Consider the following 18,977-nt stretch of genomic DNA (forward strand, 5'->3'; position numbering starts at 1 on the left):
GCATGAGGAGGGGCTCTGCTGAGGCCCCTTCCAGCACGATCAGCAGAGAGACTTCAAAGATGGAAGCGTTAGAAAGTGCTGTCGTGGGAATAACCGCTTGTTGTGATTGAAGTGTCTTGCGAGAAGCACAGAGCTGCAGCTCGAGGTAGCACAGGCCAAGAATATAACCAAAGACACATGAATCAAGGATGAGCTTTTACATGACTTAAGTGTTGAGAGTTAATGGTGTTCTAAATGTGTCCTTTGAAGAATTCAAGCTCAAAGACGGCTGCTAGAATTTTGCCTTTTTTTCAGTGACAATTCCATTCTAAGACAACTCTTTGGATATTTAAACAAAGACAAGGATGAGACATGACATACGGAAGAGCCAATACTTCGGTACCAATTAAGTACCAGCAGGAAAAAAACCCCAGATTTTTTTGGTTTTGGGCAGAACCGACGGGGGCTGTATACACATGTGCGTTCTATAAGCACTCTGTTAACCTCTGTCGTCTTCAAAACAATGGCTTCTGCTGTTTCGAGTTAAAAAAACAAGACATCTCGTCTCGTTATTGATAAACAAGCCTGTCGGAGTCACATTTTAAAAATACTTTGGATTCAAAATGGAATAAATGTGAAGCTATTATTAAATTGATAAAAAACCTACCTAGAAACAATTTTGGAAAATAAGGAACACATCGACATCCTTCAGGGAATTTTTAGTTCGATATGACTCACACGTTTTGTTATTGTTATATTTACTGGATGTGACCAGGCAGTTATGTAATGAAACATTTTGACATGCTTTGAGCTCACCTTATTTGAATTAAAACTTTATTTTTCCTTTTTTCTTTACAGTAAAATTCAGAAGACACCGACCAGGAGCAAGAGAATCTCAAGAGTCACAGAGGTTGTTGAAAGGCGTATAAAATATGGAAACGTGTGTTTTTTATACTTTAAGGCTACTCATCACCACTGTTTGAATAGTTGTTAATTTTCTTATTTACTTGCACATTTCTGAGACACATGTTTGAAAAAGGTTGGTTATTGAAGGCTGCTCTACACGTTTTGAATGTACGATAGTTATCATGTTACTTACTTACTTACTATCAACACTCTTTGAATGTAAAATGATTGATGTTAAGTTTTTCATTTAATCAAGGTGTGTACTCCAAAGTAAAGGCCACTTTTTTTAACAATGGTATATTATATCAACTACTGAAATTTTGGTACAGTTTTGCGCATTGTGTGAAATGGCTGGCAAGATCAGGTGGTACAAAATGACCATACTAAATAAGAATAAATGAGAAAAATATAAGGTTGTGAATGAACAGAGAGAATCATTGTTAAAAAAAAAGCCTAAAAGCCTAAAAGTCTACCATCTCTCTTCTCCCAAGTCTCTTTCGCATCCATATTGCATGTGTTGCTGCAAGAATTGTTGCCGATGAATAATACAGGCTACACCTGACCTGAGAGTAAACCCTGAGTTTACTTTCTTCCACGAGCATTTTCATGTAAGGGAGACAATTTTTTTTTTACAATCCATCCTTGAAATAAACCATTGCCAACTCATGATAATGAGAAATCTCTTGGGCTCTGAAGGCTCATAGTATAGTTGCTGTAGAGGAGCAGCCCTCAGAGAAATATGCAACGTGTTTATCCAGCTTCATTTAAAGTCAATGTCCATCTGCTTATAGGTATTCTAGCTATTCTATAGTGTGATAAAACGAAGATCCTCTATGCCTTGAATCTCTCTACATATATGTCAAGATTTCCCCTTCAGAATGTGTGACCTTGTTATCGCAAAGTCTTAATAAAGTCACACCTCGTGTGACAAAAGTAGACGCCAGAATAACGCTGTAATTCTCCCATAGACATTCAACCACAATAAAGACATAAAAAAGAGAAAGAGGGAAAAGGAAATAGTGTTTATAAAGATGGCTCATAAACGTATGATGTTTATGTATTTATCACGCCTTCAAGAGTGATGAAGGGTAATAAATATTGTAACTTATTGTCAAAGTATAATTATTGTTTATGTTTTGTGTTTTAAACACATAAACACATTGCGTTCCACGATGCAGTAAGTCCATCATCATGCTGTTGCTCCGTTTTTGAAGTTACTTTATAAAGTTTACCTCGTCTGAAATATCGGCGAACAAGAGGTTACAAGAGCGGAGCCCATTATGACGGAGACCATTTCCTCCAGCCAGCTGTTATCACGCCCTGTTTACTTTGTACAACGAGTCCCTTGTTGGGGGGGAGACTTCTGGGATTGATGACATGCGGTGACAAACCTTGACGCTTGACCAATCACAGCAGAGTGGGTGTGATTATGGAAAACAAGATTTAATCTTGTTCAAGTGTTTTAGTGGGCGGGGCTTAAGCACATTTTCTAATGTACATTTTCAACGAAAAGAGAGTTTTGTACAAACAGATACATACTGAAGAGTACAATAGAGTCCAAGATCTACTTAAGACACACTTGAATCAACACATTAGTTTTACTTTAAATACCTAAACATTGTACTCATTATTTTCAAAATTATTTTCGCTGGGACAGGTTTTTCTTTTCTCCCAAATAGTTTCTTAAAATGTTACTGTAAGTGTATTGTAATCATTTTATTGATTTGACACTTTAAATGGAATTTAATTAAATCAAGGGGTGAAAGTAGACACGCTAGCTGACCTCTGACCTAAACTCTAACTTTCTGTTAGAGGAGAGGCGAATCACCACTAAAGTATGTGCTGAGAACCAATCAGAGTTAACTCTCATGTTTATTTAATGAAAGAGCAGGAAACATTATTACACACTGATCACGGACCAAAGCTAGCAGTGATAAAAGACTCAATTACCGTCACGGTGATAACTAATCAATAAAACGAGTCTCTCGACTGAAAGGTGGTTCTCCCTCTTACTCACCTTAACAACTGCTTCTATAAAACCAGCTACACACTGCTAACCTTTACAACAACAGCTAGAACACACTCAAATCCTTCATGCATATAGCAACCTTCCTCTGATCTAATTAAATATCTGATGGACATTCGCAACATCCACATGTTGCTAATGGTTTCATATCAGGTTCTTTACCGGCACTGGCTCACCACTCTGAAGAACACAAAGACGCTTATTGCCAGAAGAAAGCTTCCAGCTGAGTGATCACAATCGCAGCAGACAATTTAAAGGTGCAATCTTCAAACAAATGGCTGAATGACTTTACAGCGATGCCTGATGGTTATTTTCCTCTGCGGAGTGGCAATGCAGCTCTCAATATCACGCGCTGCTGCTCTGATCGATGGACTGATCACACCAGTGAAGAGGTGACACCACCAAGTGTTCTGGTTCTGATGAAAAATGGCTTTTAAGACATGTAAACAAGACTGGTGAGGATGTGACTGACGCAGAGATAATTAGTTGGTGTTGTGGTCGCTCTCCTGAGACCAGAAAACACACAGGATGACACGTTTATGCTCCAAATGTTTTTCTTTGCCAGTCTGGTAGCCATCATCTCTGACAGAAGGAGAACATGATGAACGCTTGATCATGAAAAAAAGTTTTTAATCCTGAATTTATAACATGGAAATCTGCTTCTAGAAGCCGACTGACCCATATGAATAGATGATATATGTCATGAGTATAAATGTTTAGATGAAGGAAATATCAAAAGTGCTCCACTAGGCTCCTGAAATGAGCTTCACGAACATTCAGTCTCATTGATGTTTTGCTGGAGATCAGTAGGATTTGTTTTCCCCTGATTTCAACACATGAGTCGTGACTGAAATATAAGTGTCAATCATTCTCTTTCTACCCTAAAACAAAACAAGTTTTTGCGTCAACATTTGTGTTGAGTTTAAGTTGCAACATTTATTTGTTCGGGATTTCTATACCTATCATGAGAGCTTTATTCAGATTTATTTCTGCTATAACTATAATTGTTCAATAAAGTTGTTTTGTCTTTTATTTTGTTCCATACATTATTTTCAAATCTTTTAAAATGAATAATACTGTGTTTATTCTACAGTTAAATTATTTTGTTGTAAACCTCATCATTTCGTATTCACTCACTGTTTTACCATAAAAACAAGATTCTCCTTCATATTCAGACATAATTTATATTTTTAGATGATTTCTATTACAGTCGTCTTTATGCTTCTGTAAAATTTGTTTATATATATACATTTATTTTTGATGGGTTTATTATTAATATTATTATTATAGGGAGGTATTTCCCACAGCATTTTGAGGTCAGGTGAATAAAATAAATGAGCTGTGTTGACTTAGTTGTTCCAGAACTTCACACGCAAACACACAAAACATACAAAAGCAAACACACTAATGTACATATACAAATAGAGAGCAGACACACACATGGGTCCCCAGGGTCTCTTTTGAGTGTTGTCGTACCTGCAGGGACCATTATGACATCAGCACCAACAACACCTTCATCAACAAAACAGAAACAGTCTGCGAACATTCATGAGCATATGGTCACATGCACAAACATACACCGACCTCATTCTGCAACCTGTGTCCTGGAAGAAACCAGGTAGCAACGGTCAGTAAACAAACATGAGTGACAGCGTTTGTACTCGTGTTCACTCATTTGGGTGAAAAATAGGATTAGTGGGTGGTAGAGGAGGATACAGGAAATAAAGGTATCACTGATCCCTGCAGGGGATGATCGATGTAGAGAGGTGTCACTAGGCAGCAGATGCTTCTGTGAGTCATCAGCCAGAGTAAAGGAGATAAGAGGAAGCTTTGAGATGAAGCTTCCTTGACCACCCATCAAGTATTCTTTCACTGATATAAAGTATAGATGGTGTGAAAATCAACACACAAACATGGCAGCTTTTGTGTGTGGGTGTCACAGCCAGCGTCTTTAAAGCATTTAAAAAAAACTATCTTGCTTGTACTACATATTAATCTAAGGTTCCATCACACTTATTCTAATACTTTTATGAGCATCATCTGGAGTGTGAGTTAATGTAAAGATCAGTTGAAGCTACCTGCAATATAGACAAAAGCACTTAGAGATAATGTATGTGGTCAAATCAATATCTCTCCTGTCATCACATGTTCTCCTGCTGCCCCCCAGACCTGGATCAATGCTGCCCCGCTGACCTTGTTGGGGTCTCCACTGTTTACCGCCAGTCTCTCCTGTCGCCTCATTGTCACTTCAAACACGCTCCATAACAGATGCATCATGGCGTGGTCATCCCCTGACTCCTGACTGCATTGACTCACTCTCATTGGGGGTGGAGGGTGATGACAGCACGAGTGTAGCCATTAAATTAGGGGAAAAAAAGGGGGTAAATGGTGAAGGGATGGAAAGATGAAGGGAGAAAGAAACTGCTCTATTGTGACAAATTTAACTAAATAACTTAGAATAGATACAAATGTGTAACCATTGATACCCCTTTCTGATCTGATGTTTTTGTGCTACAAATGTCGAGTGTGTAGCAGCCGTTTCTTCACCCTAAAGATGAAGTTGCCACCATACAAGTAACTATGGGAGAGTCAATTTATAAAGCCATTCATCGTTTTGAACAGACTTGATCAGATGTATCAAGTTTTAGTTTCAGTTTATTTTAAAAGGACAATTGTAGCTGAACCATAAGGTTCCAGCCTTATTATTGCTGTGTTCTTTTGTCTAAATCATTAGAAGATAAAAAAAATAAATAAAGGTATTATATCCTTCAAAAGACCAATCAATGCCCACTCGAGAGTGACTGACCATTGTTTTCACGCCAGCCACCCAGCACAAGAACAACTGATTTTTCAAAAAGAGAGCGTGAATAATATGATTTAAAAAGTAAAGCACAAACTATGACCGTTATGAATCATAATTACTGGCATGATCTGACGTGCTCTGGCCTTCCAACCGTTAAAAATAGGTTGAATGAATGAATCACATTAGATAGAGAAAAGAGTTGAAGTAAACAAGTAAATAGAAGCTCCCTTGATACAAAACTATTCTGACGGCTGTGAGCATGACTGTTCTCCGGAATCAAACTTGACATCCATCACTGGTCCCAAATTTGTATTCTGGCCAACACCCTACGGGAGCTACAAGAATATATCTGTTCCAAGACATCAAGACCACATACTATCGCTCTTCCTTTATTGGACATTTTAATGCAGACTTTCATTTTGTTTTTGAGAATCCCTGTTTTGTTTGGTGTTACTTAATGATCTTTAACCTCCATTTTTCACTTTGATCTATGACTGTACCAATGACATATTTTTTCTGGCTAAAGGTTGATCAGCCACAGTGATTTAAACATAAAAAGAACAACTTTAAGTTGATAGTAAATTAAAGTATGTAAGCAGAAAAGTGAGTACACTCTGGTGGCCCCACTAATACTAGTTGTACTAGTGGAGGTGCTAAATAGTAACTCCAGAACATTGATTCAGCAGCAGGCTGGATTTATTCTTTTTATATGACAGTTTACAGCCTTCAGTTGTGCGAGTGAGCTCTTGCTTTAGTATATTATTTCCCCCATACTGTTATCAAATCTGTCAGATGAACATCTAACGACTTACCCCGGGAAGTCTTGTGATCTTTCACGCTGACGGACATGGAAATGATTAGCCTGGTGTGAATCTTCTAATCCTGAAAGCAATCCCCTCCCTGCATCAATATCTCTATGCAAACCTGCCACTGTCAACTCAATTTATTTTCCAATTTCCCTCCGGGTGAAAGAGTGATGCTTCCGCCACAACCTCACATCTGATGTCGTCACTCTCCAATTTTATTGTTTCATTATGTAACCAGAAGTTCATTACTCGCCTCTACTGCACAACTCCCATTTTAATCAAGGCGGTTTACTTTTAGAGACAAACAATTTGCCAGCAGTCAACATCATCAGTGCACTGTTTTCTTACCACAATCAAGTCCTCCTGGGACGCATCGTTGCTGCTGAATCTGCTATTGCAATCCTTTGTTGTTTCTCAGCTACGTTAATACAACATAGATGGTGTTGATTTTTGAATATAGATATAATATGGAAATACAAACACATGTTGGGAACCATTTAGTGTCTGGTTACTGTGTCCATGAGAGAAAATCTTTATTTTTATTGACTTTTTCCCCCCTTTTTTGCTAGTAGGTGGGGTTATCCAAGGTTTGGTCCTCCGTCCTCTGATCTTTTCTCGATGCACATCATTAGTTGGTTCTTTAAAGCGGAATGACAACACATTTCCACTTTAATCATCATATGAACATAATATCAGAATAATACTATCCTTAAACTCAGATTTATAAGTTATACCACAAATATCTTAATGTAGATATGGAGCCAGAGCCCACTGTTTTTAAGCCCTTATGCTGTCGAAAATAATACCGGCTTCAGTTCGGAAGGCAGAGACCCTCTTAATATTTAAGAATAATAATCTTGAACCTATTTTCATTCCTTGATATTACTCCGTTACGATCTCACACTTTAAATAAAATTGAATTAAATCCTTAAACTATGTACTACAAAAAATCTTACCTTACTTTGTTATCATGTGCCTTGTGGACAATCAGTATATACTACATTTAAGCTAGATCACCACTCTACTCTATTTGTCAATCTTTACATCAACTTAAGTCATTTTTGTTCACTTACTGTGTCTACTGTATGTAAAATAGTGGTTGCACGAAATGCCGTATCAAATGTTTGATAGATTTCCAAAGTATGATTAAAATATTGTAACATGAGATATTTACACTTTCATTTTCTTTTGATATTTAATTAAATCAATGTTTCCGAAAAGGTCTTCTAAAAGGGCAGTCAAAATGCAAATTTAATAATATAAATAAAAAGCCTGCCAGAACAGTCATTGTCAAGTTCAGCTCAGAAAGTGTTTTTTTTTTTAGTTTATGTGAAGCCACTTTATTTCCTTCCGACAGATAGATCACGTTTAACTAAAAGCTGCATAATTTTCCAACAAAATTACTTTTGAAGACAAAAATAGTGGAGCAAGTTTAATATAATGTTTGCCTGATTTCATTCATCTCATGTCTTCTGAAACAGGAAGCATCATTGCGCCTGCCCCATACGTTTCTCCAGTTCTCACTGGATCAAGCAATAAATAGAGAAAATTAAAAGGAACATGTGTATTTCTAGAGAAGCACCACAATATTTGGGAAGCACCAAAGACTTCACTGCTCGCCCTGTAGAAACACTGTTTGGCTTTAAAACGCACGCCGTGCAGTGCTTACACCTTTAATGGAAAGCGGGGGTAACATTATCTAACGTGCTCATTTTGACGTCAGACAATAAAAGTGATTTGACCAATTTCTTATGATGGCTCACACCTTAAACATGTATTAGATCTTACCTTTAGTGTAATAGAGCAAAAACATGCCATACAAGTCAAGATAATATTTGATTCTCTTTTGTTCACTTTTCAGATTTTACCTTAAACCAAATGACTTGTTCAGATATTCGAATGTGTATTAGCAGAACTTGACCTTTATATTCATTCATGCTTCATTCATAAGCAAGGGAGGCTACCCACATCACTGCTCATCTGCCCTCTCAGAAAAAGCTGGCACAGAAACACTATCGACCAACCAGGAATCTACCGACCACAACGATTAATCATGTGGGAAGTGGATACTAACTCAGAGTGTTTGATTACTCTAAAAGTCCCTCTGAGGCAGACCGAGGCTCTCATGTGCAGCTATGCCTCGGCTGCTCTTCCTTCTATGCTAGCAGACAAGATATCCAAGGGTCAGCCAGACACAGGCTTCTCACGTTTCTTCCACCTGCAGATCATTTTCCACAGTTGACTGTGCATCTTCATTATTCTCGTTTTTCTCCGACAGTCTGTTCACTTGGTCCCAATGTTCACCAAACAAGCAATGACATGGTGTGTACTACTCAAACAATGAGGCAAAAACAGAAACAGGGAGACTTGTCCAAGTGGAGCATCACATTACTTCTGCTGTCATCCCTCGACTTTCCTCCACACAGAGCCTCATGAATTATTGAGCGCACTACTACACTTCCAATTGAGCAGAATAAATACGCAGCAATCTGGAATACACAAATCCAAAAACACCTTTCTAAACTCTGTTAGCAAATACAGGATGACATTCTCTTAAAGAAAGAGCCGAAAAGATTAACGCAGGTCACGCCTTTTCTTTCAGCAGAAGCTTAAGGAAAGGACATTTCAAAATAAAAGCATTCATTGACTTACTGTAAGAATAAGTGGGTTGTGTATCTTTTAGGATCGCAGCAGAAATAGAGGCATCCTCCTTGCTCTCTGTCTCGTTCCCACTGTGAGCAGTAGAAGAGTGTGTGAGCTTCAGTCTGTGTGTGTGAGCCCTATCACCGGCTATTGTTACAGGGAAAGAGGGCACACTGAGCATGCTCCTGTGTGAACAGCCCTTGTGGTTGGCATAGAAACCTGGGAAGCGGGCTGTTGTGTTCAACTTATGAGCTGCTTTCCGTTACCTACACACATAGACAGACACACACACACATGCATACAGAGTAGAGGGGAAGACAGAGTGGATTCCTGGCAGGTGCTGCTGCTGTGTCAACATCCTGGCCACGTTTCAACACTAAATTAATCCGGTATCCCCACTGGTTTTACCCACTTTAGTTCGACTGAAGTGATAGCTGCCCCGTCAGCAGATGACCCGGATCTCACACACAAATTCACACAATGTCCCCAGATAAAGATTATCTTTGAGTGTTGAGATTTATATAAAAAAACACCTGACAAAGAGATTGAGGGAATAATTGCTATATAGTCAATCATATTTCTTATATCCCCACCTTAACGTTCACTGACCACATCAGCTGCATTTATGATTTCATTTGCAAATATGTTAAAGGCGGACTGTCTGAAAAAAACATGGCATAGAAAGCGTGATAAAAATGTTTCATGTACAAATAGTTTACGTTTAAAATCAATGATATACTGTAACGAGCAACGATGGCTCAATTGTGCTGACATTATTTCAACTTAATTCACTTAAATTGGCTGTCAGGACTTGGCATCTCTTCTGATGGGTAATGAAAAGATGAATAATGCAAAACACTGTTAAATAAAAACAAAACCCTCGGTCAGCCATAAAAAAAGCATTTAATACCTTCAGAGATCATAAATTATAGATGTGAAAACATGTCAGAGACGTTCCAGCTCAAATTTCTATTCGACGTTTATTGGAAATATTCCCTGATGAGATGAAGCTCTTAATTTGAAGCTTGTAAATCAGAACAAATACTACACAAGCGTATTTTTAATATGAGGTTGTTATGGTTCCATGGTAAGGTAAGAGTGCTGCTGGTGGACCACATGTATGTTTTTAATGGGAACAACAGCTAACACACCGTAGAACAATCAAAGAAAAAAGGTTTTACCATTCAACAGAAAGTAAACAATGTATGAAATATGAGAATGACATGCATGTATAAAATTGGGCTTTCACAAGTCAACACTGAAAGAAAACTTTTTGTTTTTTAATTGAGCCGAGATAAATCAAATAAAGTGCTGAGAGAGACATTTTCAGAGAGCCAGTCAGAAACCAATTTTATTCAGTGTTTTTTAACATTTAGCATTTTGAAATTTTGAGCAGCTTCAAACAAGGTTGTCTAGTAATGGTCACATTACAACATTGGTTACATCAATGTAGCCGTTCATGTCTATATAAAAGCTATTTGACCGAACCAATGGCTTCATAACAACGACAATTATAATTTAAACATTAAACCAGTGAAATTACTGCTCGCACACTAACAAAAACAGAATCATTTGATTTAAACAAAAATTTAACAAATGTGTTTTCTCTTATTTTAAAAGAAATAATGTTAAACAACAACGTCAGTTTTGTTTGTTTCACACAAGGGATCTTTTGTTAGAAAAAAACAAGGACTGCATTTACCCAGATAGTGATATACAAATGACCTTAATAAATGGGGACAGGGGCTTACATTACTGGTGGCAACATGATTCAAACTATCCATCTTCTAACATTCATTTCAAGGTCTTGTTGTGGGGGCAGCAGCCTGACAAAAGAGGCCCATACCTTACTTTCCTCAGAAACATCTTTCATCTCTTTTAGGGAAAGCGTTTCTAGTCATCATCTGCTTAAAGTAGAGATCGAGTGGTTACAAAACTTAAGACTGTCAATCTGTAATTATTGGGAAAATCCTCCTAGTTGTTTTCTTGATCTCACATAATTTTAATAATAATAATTGAAAATGTTCTCCATCAATATGAACTATTCTCATAATAGATTATCGTATTCAACAAATATTTGATTAATATTTTTAACTATTTAGAGACTCTCTCAATCAATGTCATGGATTCAGTTGAAAATAACCCTCATTAGAGAGAAGCGATGTTCTTAGTAATGAAGCCTTCTTCGATGTTATTAAACTTCACAACAGGTTGGCATGGACTACTGTGAATCATATTTAATTTGAAAAAACCTTTGGACCATTGAATCTGTGACATATGTGCTAGTGCTGACATTCAAAATTCCATCTTTAATTCTCCATGTCGCACGAGTCCTTCTATAAAAGAGAGGACTCGTTGTAGCTCACACAAAGGGTCAAAACTAGATGTATCCACTGTCCTGCTCCACCCGGCGACACAGACTTGGATAATTTATGAGGGCTCCACCATTGGCTCAATAATTCATACATCCCTCTATGAGTGAGTCACGGACGAGCCTTTTACGCTGAATAAAGGAAGAGGAAGTGACACACTTACAGAGATATTTGTGTTGTGCAAACAGAAGTGGCCACATCATTACTTTTTGAGACCTGCTGAATTTTGTACCGCTTCCATGACTCAGGGGGGAAGATGTGGGGGCTGTTAGTGACGATAGGTAATACTCAGAACAGAAGCTTCTTCAGTGTCATTCACCTGAAGAGTGCTAGTTATCGTTTACATAGAATAACAATGTTTAAATAGAGTTTAAAATAACATAACACAAGCATATTCTTGATAGAATTTTTAATACATTTGTTTTGTCTTTTCTGCCAAACAAATACCTTTTCAGGATCAAACCTTTGTTTTAGAGGTTAATAGCATTTAAAGACAACCTTATATGACCAGATATGGATTATATTTGTGTGTTCCGAGTCAGATTTCACACCTCTACATTAAGATGGAGAAAGGGATGTGGTTAACTATGGATTAGTTGCTCTGTTAACTTCCCATTATCTGCAAACAGACAATCAATATATGATATAGCAACAGATAATCTAAGCTTTTACAATCTCAAATGAATGTTGGAAAAGATGGGCAAATTTTTAATTTCAAACGATGCATAACACTTCACTAGCCAGTATTTAGCCATGACATGACTTTTACTAGCTTGGTCAAATGATCTGCAACAATCGACTGTGGGAGTAATCACAGAAGCAAGACCAGTCTTCTGGTTACTGTGTCCAATTGTTGGAAGTCAATGTATTGGCTGCATATCCCACACAAAGTTGGTGACACAGATCCACTCATCTTTGTCCCATAATCCGTTTCATTATCTCATTATTGAATCAAAAAGGAAAACAGTCATAATCAAGAAAAACAACCACATGACTGTGGCCTTTGTGCAAGCAAGACGTGAAAGGGACAGTTATGCAGTACTAACATGGCAGCTAACAATACACTTTTGTCGACCTCTCGCCAGAATAAAAATAGGAAGACTTTTTATAGAGGATGTAGTGGAAATGTTTATCTGGAGCTTGATAACTTGGCAACCAGGGAGCAATTGTGGCCCAGAGCTCACTTCACTGATGCAGAACAATCGATGGAGTCATGGGTGACTGGGTGGCACAATGGACAAAGCGACACACTGGCACACATTCAGGAAAGTAGCTTCTCCCTCAGCATACTTTACACTAATAGACTCAGTTAGCTGTGACATGGACCTCCAACTGAGCGTGCCCTCTGTCAAAGGTTACCAAGGGTAAACAGCCTTGTTTGAGGATCATTTAAATTGCTAATGTAATATTTATAGTGGGTCAACATCTTTTGCACTTCAGTTTCTCTAGCGTACATTGCAACAAGGTGGTTTTTACTATCACAGATGCCAGTACAAAGAAAAGGAATGGAGCAAAATATGGATTTTTTAAATAATTTTAGTAAATATATATATATATATATATATATATATATATATCTACAGTATATATATACAGTACTGTGCAAAAGTTTTAGGAAGGTGTGAAACAATGCTGTAAACTAAGAATGCTTTCAAAAATATAAATAATTATTGTTTATTTTTATCATTTTACAAAATGCAAAGTGAGCGAACAAAAGATCAATCTAAATGACATCAATATTTGTTGTTACTAGCCTTTGCCTTCAAAACTAGCATCAATTATTCTCAGGGGTTTTGTAGGATTCTAGTGAGGTTTATGATCAACCAATTATAGCAAACAGGTGCTAATGATCATCAATTTCACAAGTAGGTTGAAACACAGTCATAAAGTGAAAAAGATACAGCTGTGTAGGAGCTTAAAACTGGGTGAGGAACAAACTCTGCTACCAAGCTAAAGTAGGGAAAACGGTTTCATGTCACAGGTCATACACCATGACAAGACTGAGCACAGCAACAAGACACAAGGTAGTTCTACAGCATCAGCAAGATTTCTCCCAGACAAAGAAGTCAAAGCAGACTGGGGTTTCAAAATGTGCTGTTCAAGCTCTTTTGAAGAAGCACAAAGAACCAGGCAACATAGAAGGATCGTAGACGCAGTGGTCGGCCAAGGAAGCTTGCAGCAGATGAGAGACACGTCAAGCTTATTTCCCTTCAAAATCGAAAGATGTCCAGCCATGCCTCACCTCAGAACTGGCAGAAACCAGTGGGACCCAGGTACAGCCATCTACTGTCCGGAGAAGTCTGGCCAGAAGTGGTCTTCATAGAAGAGTTGCAGCCTAAAAGCCATTCCTCCGACATGGAAACAAGGCAAAGCGACTCAACTATGCACAAAAGCATAAGAACTGGGGTGCAGGAAAAATGGCCCATATATATATATATATATATATATATATATATATATATTAGGTCAGCTTTATTTGTAGCCTTGTTTATAAGTGCCTTTCACCGATATAGTGTAAATACAGTAAATGTTAGGGGTTTAATGATACACATAATCAGACTGAACTATTTTGTTACAGGACCAGGTCCAGCCAGATCACAAACTGATTTGAGAACCAATCAAACGAAAGGGATTTCACACATAGTTTAGAAATCAGAAGCACACAGCAGACTAGAGGTTGCACAACTCCAGAACCCATTAAGGCTTTAAGGGGCTCTTGTGTGGGAACATTTTGGTTTCCCAGTAAAAAATAAAAAATGGGCAAATAACAGTTGATGAATACAAGTCAATAAGACAATTCTAGTGTGCTAATGTTGTTAAATGGCTAGACTTCTAATCTGTTGAAACGTCTTATCTATGTCCACACAAACACAAAACTGGAGCTTTCCAAAATGTTCACCTGATACCTACCTGATACCTGCATTTTTTTGAGCATGATACAAAATATACAAGGTTGTCTTGTATATATGACCGTCTTCTAGCCACCTGACCTGTGCCTTCCCAACCCTTTCTCTAGATAGGAGTTGGCTAGGTTAAACAAGCAACCCGGGGCTCTGGCTTTCAATAAAATGTATATTTTGATGGACTCTGCCATTCCTCCAAAGTTTTTCTGCAGTGCCCTGGGTGTACATCATTTAGTACTAAGTTATGACCCTTTCTTGTCCTGGTCTGAACGTATCATATTCTGCTCAGCTGCCACTAGCTGATCGAGCCATGCTGTGAACCAGCTCTGGTGACCCCACAAGCAAGTAAATAAGTGGGCCATGCTTAACCGTTGAGGACCATTAACCTCATTCATTATTTAATTTTCCTTCTGCTCTCCATCAGTGATAGGAAAGTCAGGGTTCCATTAGCATTCACATGCAAGATGTTATGTAAACGCAACACTGACCTAAATTTTATATGAATATCAGATATTTCAGATCTGCAGTCGTCCCATTATAACAAAATCTCTCTTTATATTTTATTATATATTGTAAAATAATGCCAAAGAAGCTGAACTTTGAATACTCGAAGAAAGGATTCACCTCAAAAAGCTCAGTAAACAGACTAGTGCTTACACTCATCTGCTTCTCCAGATGTCGACAAAAGTGTTCTCTAAAGGTAAAGTCAACTGGGCCGAAACAAGAGAAAGGACTGAATAAACTCCAAAACACACTCTTATTCCCACATGGATTGTTTCTATAAAGACTCAGATCTGCGTGGGCGGCATGAATGAAAACATTCAACTGGAGTCAACAAGGTGAGCTAAGGTAAGCTAACATTCAATTAACCTGATTGTGAAAGCTAATCAAAGAAGGAATTTCCCTGTGCCAAACATGGCAGGTTGCGACCATGTCCTTCAATAACTGTGTCAGTCAAAACAAACCAACTTTAGAGAATTCTCCGCTTTTAAAACTTGAAAATATTTCAATGACAACCAAAAATACTGATATCTTGGTCTGGTGACAAGTCTCAAGAGCACATATTCAACTCTCTGTCTCGTCTTGTTCTCCTTTGTCTATGGTCTTGATCTCGGAATGTGATACGAGTCTTTACCAAGATTATTTTTCTTTATTTAGTCTTTATTATGTATTGAAAATGGGACAAAATGCTATTTAAATGCTGGCCATGTGAAAATAACAAGAATTGACTATATAGGCTGAATGTGGTTAAAGAAAACTGTTTGTTTTAGCTGTAAATACAATAGAATACAACTTAAATGTGACAAAATTACGATGTTCGAACATTTTTCTATTTATTTTGTATTTTTTCATCTTGTTTGATCCCGTTTTTTAAATAAATGTCAGTATAGTTTTTTTTTTTTTAATACATTTTCAGCTGCAGTCATCGCTGAACTTTAAAACTTCAAATCATACACAACTTTTCTTTTGTGTACATTATACATTGTATTTACAATCATATACGAGTATCAAACATACAAGCATTTTCATCATTTTCATTGTCAACCAAATTTTAAACAGCAATCACACAATTTACGGTATTATTTCAGAAATTATTTTAAATTGAAAAGCAAAAAAGGAACAGCTCATTTCTACTCCTTATTCATACTTTTCTATTACACAAAACTTTCCTAAAGTTTATGTTCTTTGTTTAATTGTTTCATATCGATGTCTTATCATCATCGATATGATCATTTATCATTGTCATTTGAGCATTTTCTGTGTATTGTGCAAATCATGATTGACATGTAACCATTTCTAAGTGTTATGTGAGCAATGTATTTCCAACGTCATGATCTTTGAAGTACTTAAACCTCTCTGGAACATTCTTGAAGTGTCAAATATGCCAATAAAATAACCTTTGCAGTGGTTGTTGTACCTTAGGAACATATATAATACAGTATCTAAACACCAGCTATGAATAGTTGAACATCGTTCAGAAATACTATTTATTTTTTCAAAATCACCCACCAAAAGAAAATGCCTCAGGAGATTTTCACACAGCAACCTCTTCAAAGAAAATCGACCCATTCAATCAATAAAAGAATGCTATTTGAAGCTTTGGACAACATTGAAACCCTAGTTAAATGGATATAGTGGATGCATCCTTCTATTCTTTGCAGTCCACTCACAGTTGTGTGAGACTTTGCTGCATATTACATTTCCCATTGTTACAATATTTGAGCAGCGTCAGCAGGGTTTGATTCCTCGTGGTAGGAAACACAATAAACATCACCCAGCTATTGACAGCATCTCCTTTTATTTACGACCTTCTTTAGAATATTGACGCTTGGAGTCGATGCAGGAAGGTAACAACATCTCATCAGGAAATGTATACTTGATTAGAATCATTTTTACACATTAAGATTTAACCAGTTTTATTGAGGTTCAATAGAAAAGAGCCAAGATTGACACGACAGAATGTTAAAGCAAGGCCTTGTGTTGACCTTAGCTATTTTAAACAATAGAAATAACAGTATGGCAGAAGACTGTTGACTTTCTACTCTCACCTGTAACCTTAAATTCTCTGTAGCACCAAACAAACAAGAACCATCAGAAATAGTTGTGTTTTTTTTCCTCTTAAATTAAGTGAGACAACTACTCTTCTAGGAAACTAGTTAGAACGGGTTGCAATGATGTCACCTGCGGGCTTTATCACAAAGCAATTATGTCTTTGCAAGTTATCTTCAGGGTTATTTCTGGGTTATCAATAGCACATAGGTACATTTTTAGATTTAATCTGATCTGTCATATTAGCTTCATTCAAAAAACAATGCCTCCATCTCTTGTTCCGACCCTGGTAGACACCTCCTGAGATTAAGAAATGAATGATTAGAGATTTCCATCTCACATGCACTAATTTCCAACTGGAGGAATGAGATGATAATATGATGTGAATGTGATATCTTACCAATTCATACAGTTTGATAATGATTTTAAGTTGTAGATGGAAACCTCCGTGTTCGCATGGATACAACTGAGTTTTTAGATAATTCAAACAATTTCTCCATACAGTAAATGAGAAAACAATCACAAACGTAAACCTGTTGAGCTATTGTTAAGTGACAGTAGAGAAAACACAAGAGTCACTCTTTCAAGAACGTGAATGGAGGAATTCAGTCCTTCACATTAAATATGTGTTCTGATATCTATAGTCGCCGTCAATCTGCTGATTAGATAACCTAATCATTTAGTGACTTTAGAATTTTAGACTTGCCAGATAAGGGTTTTTGTGTTAACTGAACTTTAAGAATCTGAAGATCAAGGAAGTTTCTGTGTTGCGTGTTCAAGGCAAATGTTTAAAAAATATATAATATTATATATTGTGTATATATATTATATTTAATAATTAAAAAAAAATCCTTTCTTCCCTTTCCTCCAATTTTCTGAACTTTACACGCAACCTGTGATGATGTAACATTCTGTGTCAAACTTGATGTTTGCGTCTGTTACCAAGCTTGTAGCCATTTAGTTAGTGAGGGAATGTATAGGTCTCGATAATAATCTGAAGCTCAAAAAGTGCAGTTCTCATAACTTAAATCTGAAAGTATTTGCAAAAGGGTGGACGTTCACAGTTATCTACCTAAGGGGGATATACAACACTCATCCAAACATACAAATAGACAAGATGACCAGAAATGCTTAACAAATAATAAATATTGAAAAGTAAATAAAAGTAAGTAAATACACCTGTTGATTTTTCTAGACATTTTTTGAAGCATTTGCTGTGTTCAACAAAGGGGGGGCCCAGCCATAGTCTAATGGTGTTTTTGGGGGCCTCTGTATGGTGAAGTTGTCAATGCATGATGGTGAAAGAAGAGTATGTGTCTTATGTGTATGTATGACTTATAAACTTCTAAGAGAAGCATGAATTGATCATAAGGAATAATAGCAATCACTTTTCCCTTTAGCACATGGTCTAAATATTGTGCATGAACCATCAATCCTTAATGTGAGGCAGTCCAGCATACAGGGAGCCTCCAGGTCACATGATTGATCCCACAATAAAGCCTGAATGTTAATAGCTAGACTGCTCCTTAGTGTCTGACCATGAGGAGGGAGACTCCAGACTGTCATTCACTTGTAACACTTTTGTCAATTATTCACACGCACACACAGGAGCATTACACACACGCAAACACACTTCCCTTAAAATGTGGAATATGCTAAGCAGTAAAAGGGGGGTCGATTGTTGCAAATTATCCTGCAGGCAACATTGAAAAGAAGTCTCTGAACACACAAGTGCTGGGGTGAATATATTACAGTTAACCCTCCAGGAATACAACCTTGACAGTAAACACTTGAAATTCAGTCAGTTCTTTCTATTGGGTTATCTTCCATGTCAGCATTCCTAAAATACTGACTGTAATATTTCATGACTTTTTAGGATTATGAAACCATCTCTTTATTATATTTATAATATGAACAAAACTGGAAGATTCCAATAATCTTGACATTTAGCCCTTAAGTACACAGTCTTCAAAATTTGGTCACAATGTT

The sequence above is a fragment of the Callionymus lyra genome, chromosome 12 (genome assembly GCF_982586985.1).
Source record: "Callionymus lyra chromosome 12, fCalLyr1.hap1.1, whole genome shotgun sequence".
Lineage (NCBI taxonomy): Eukaryota > Metazoa > Chordata > Actinopteri > Syngnathiformes > Callionymidae > Callionymus > Callionymus lyra.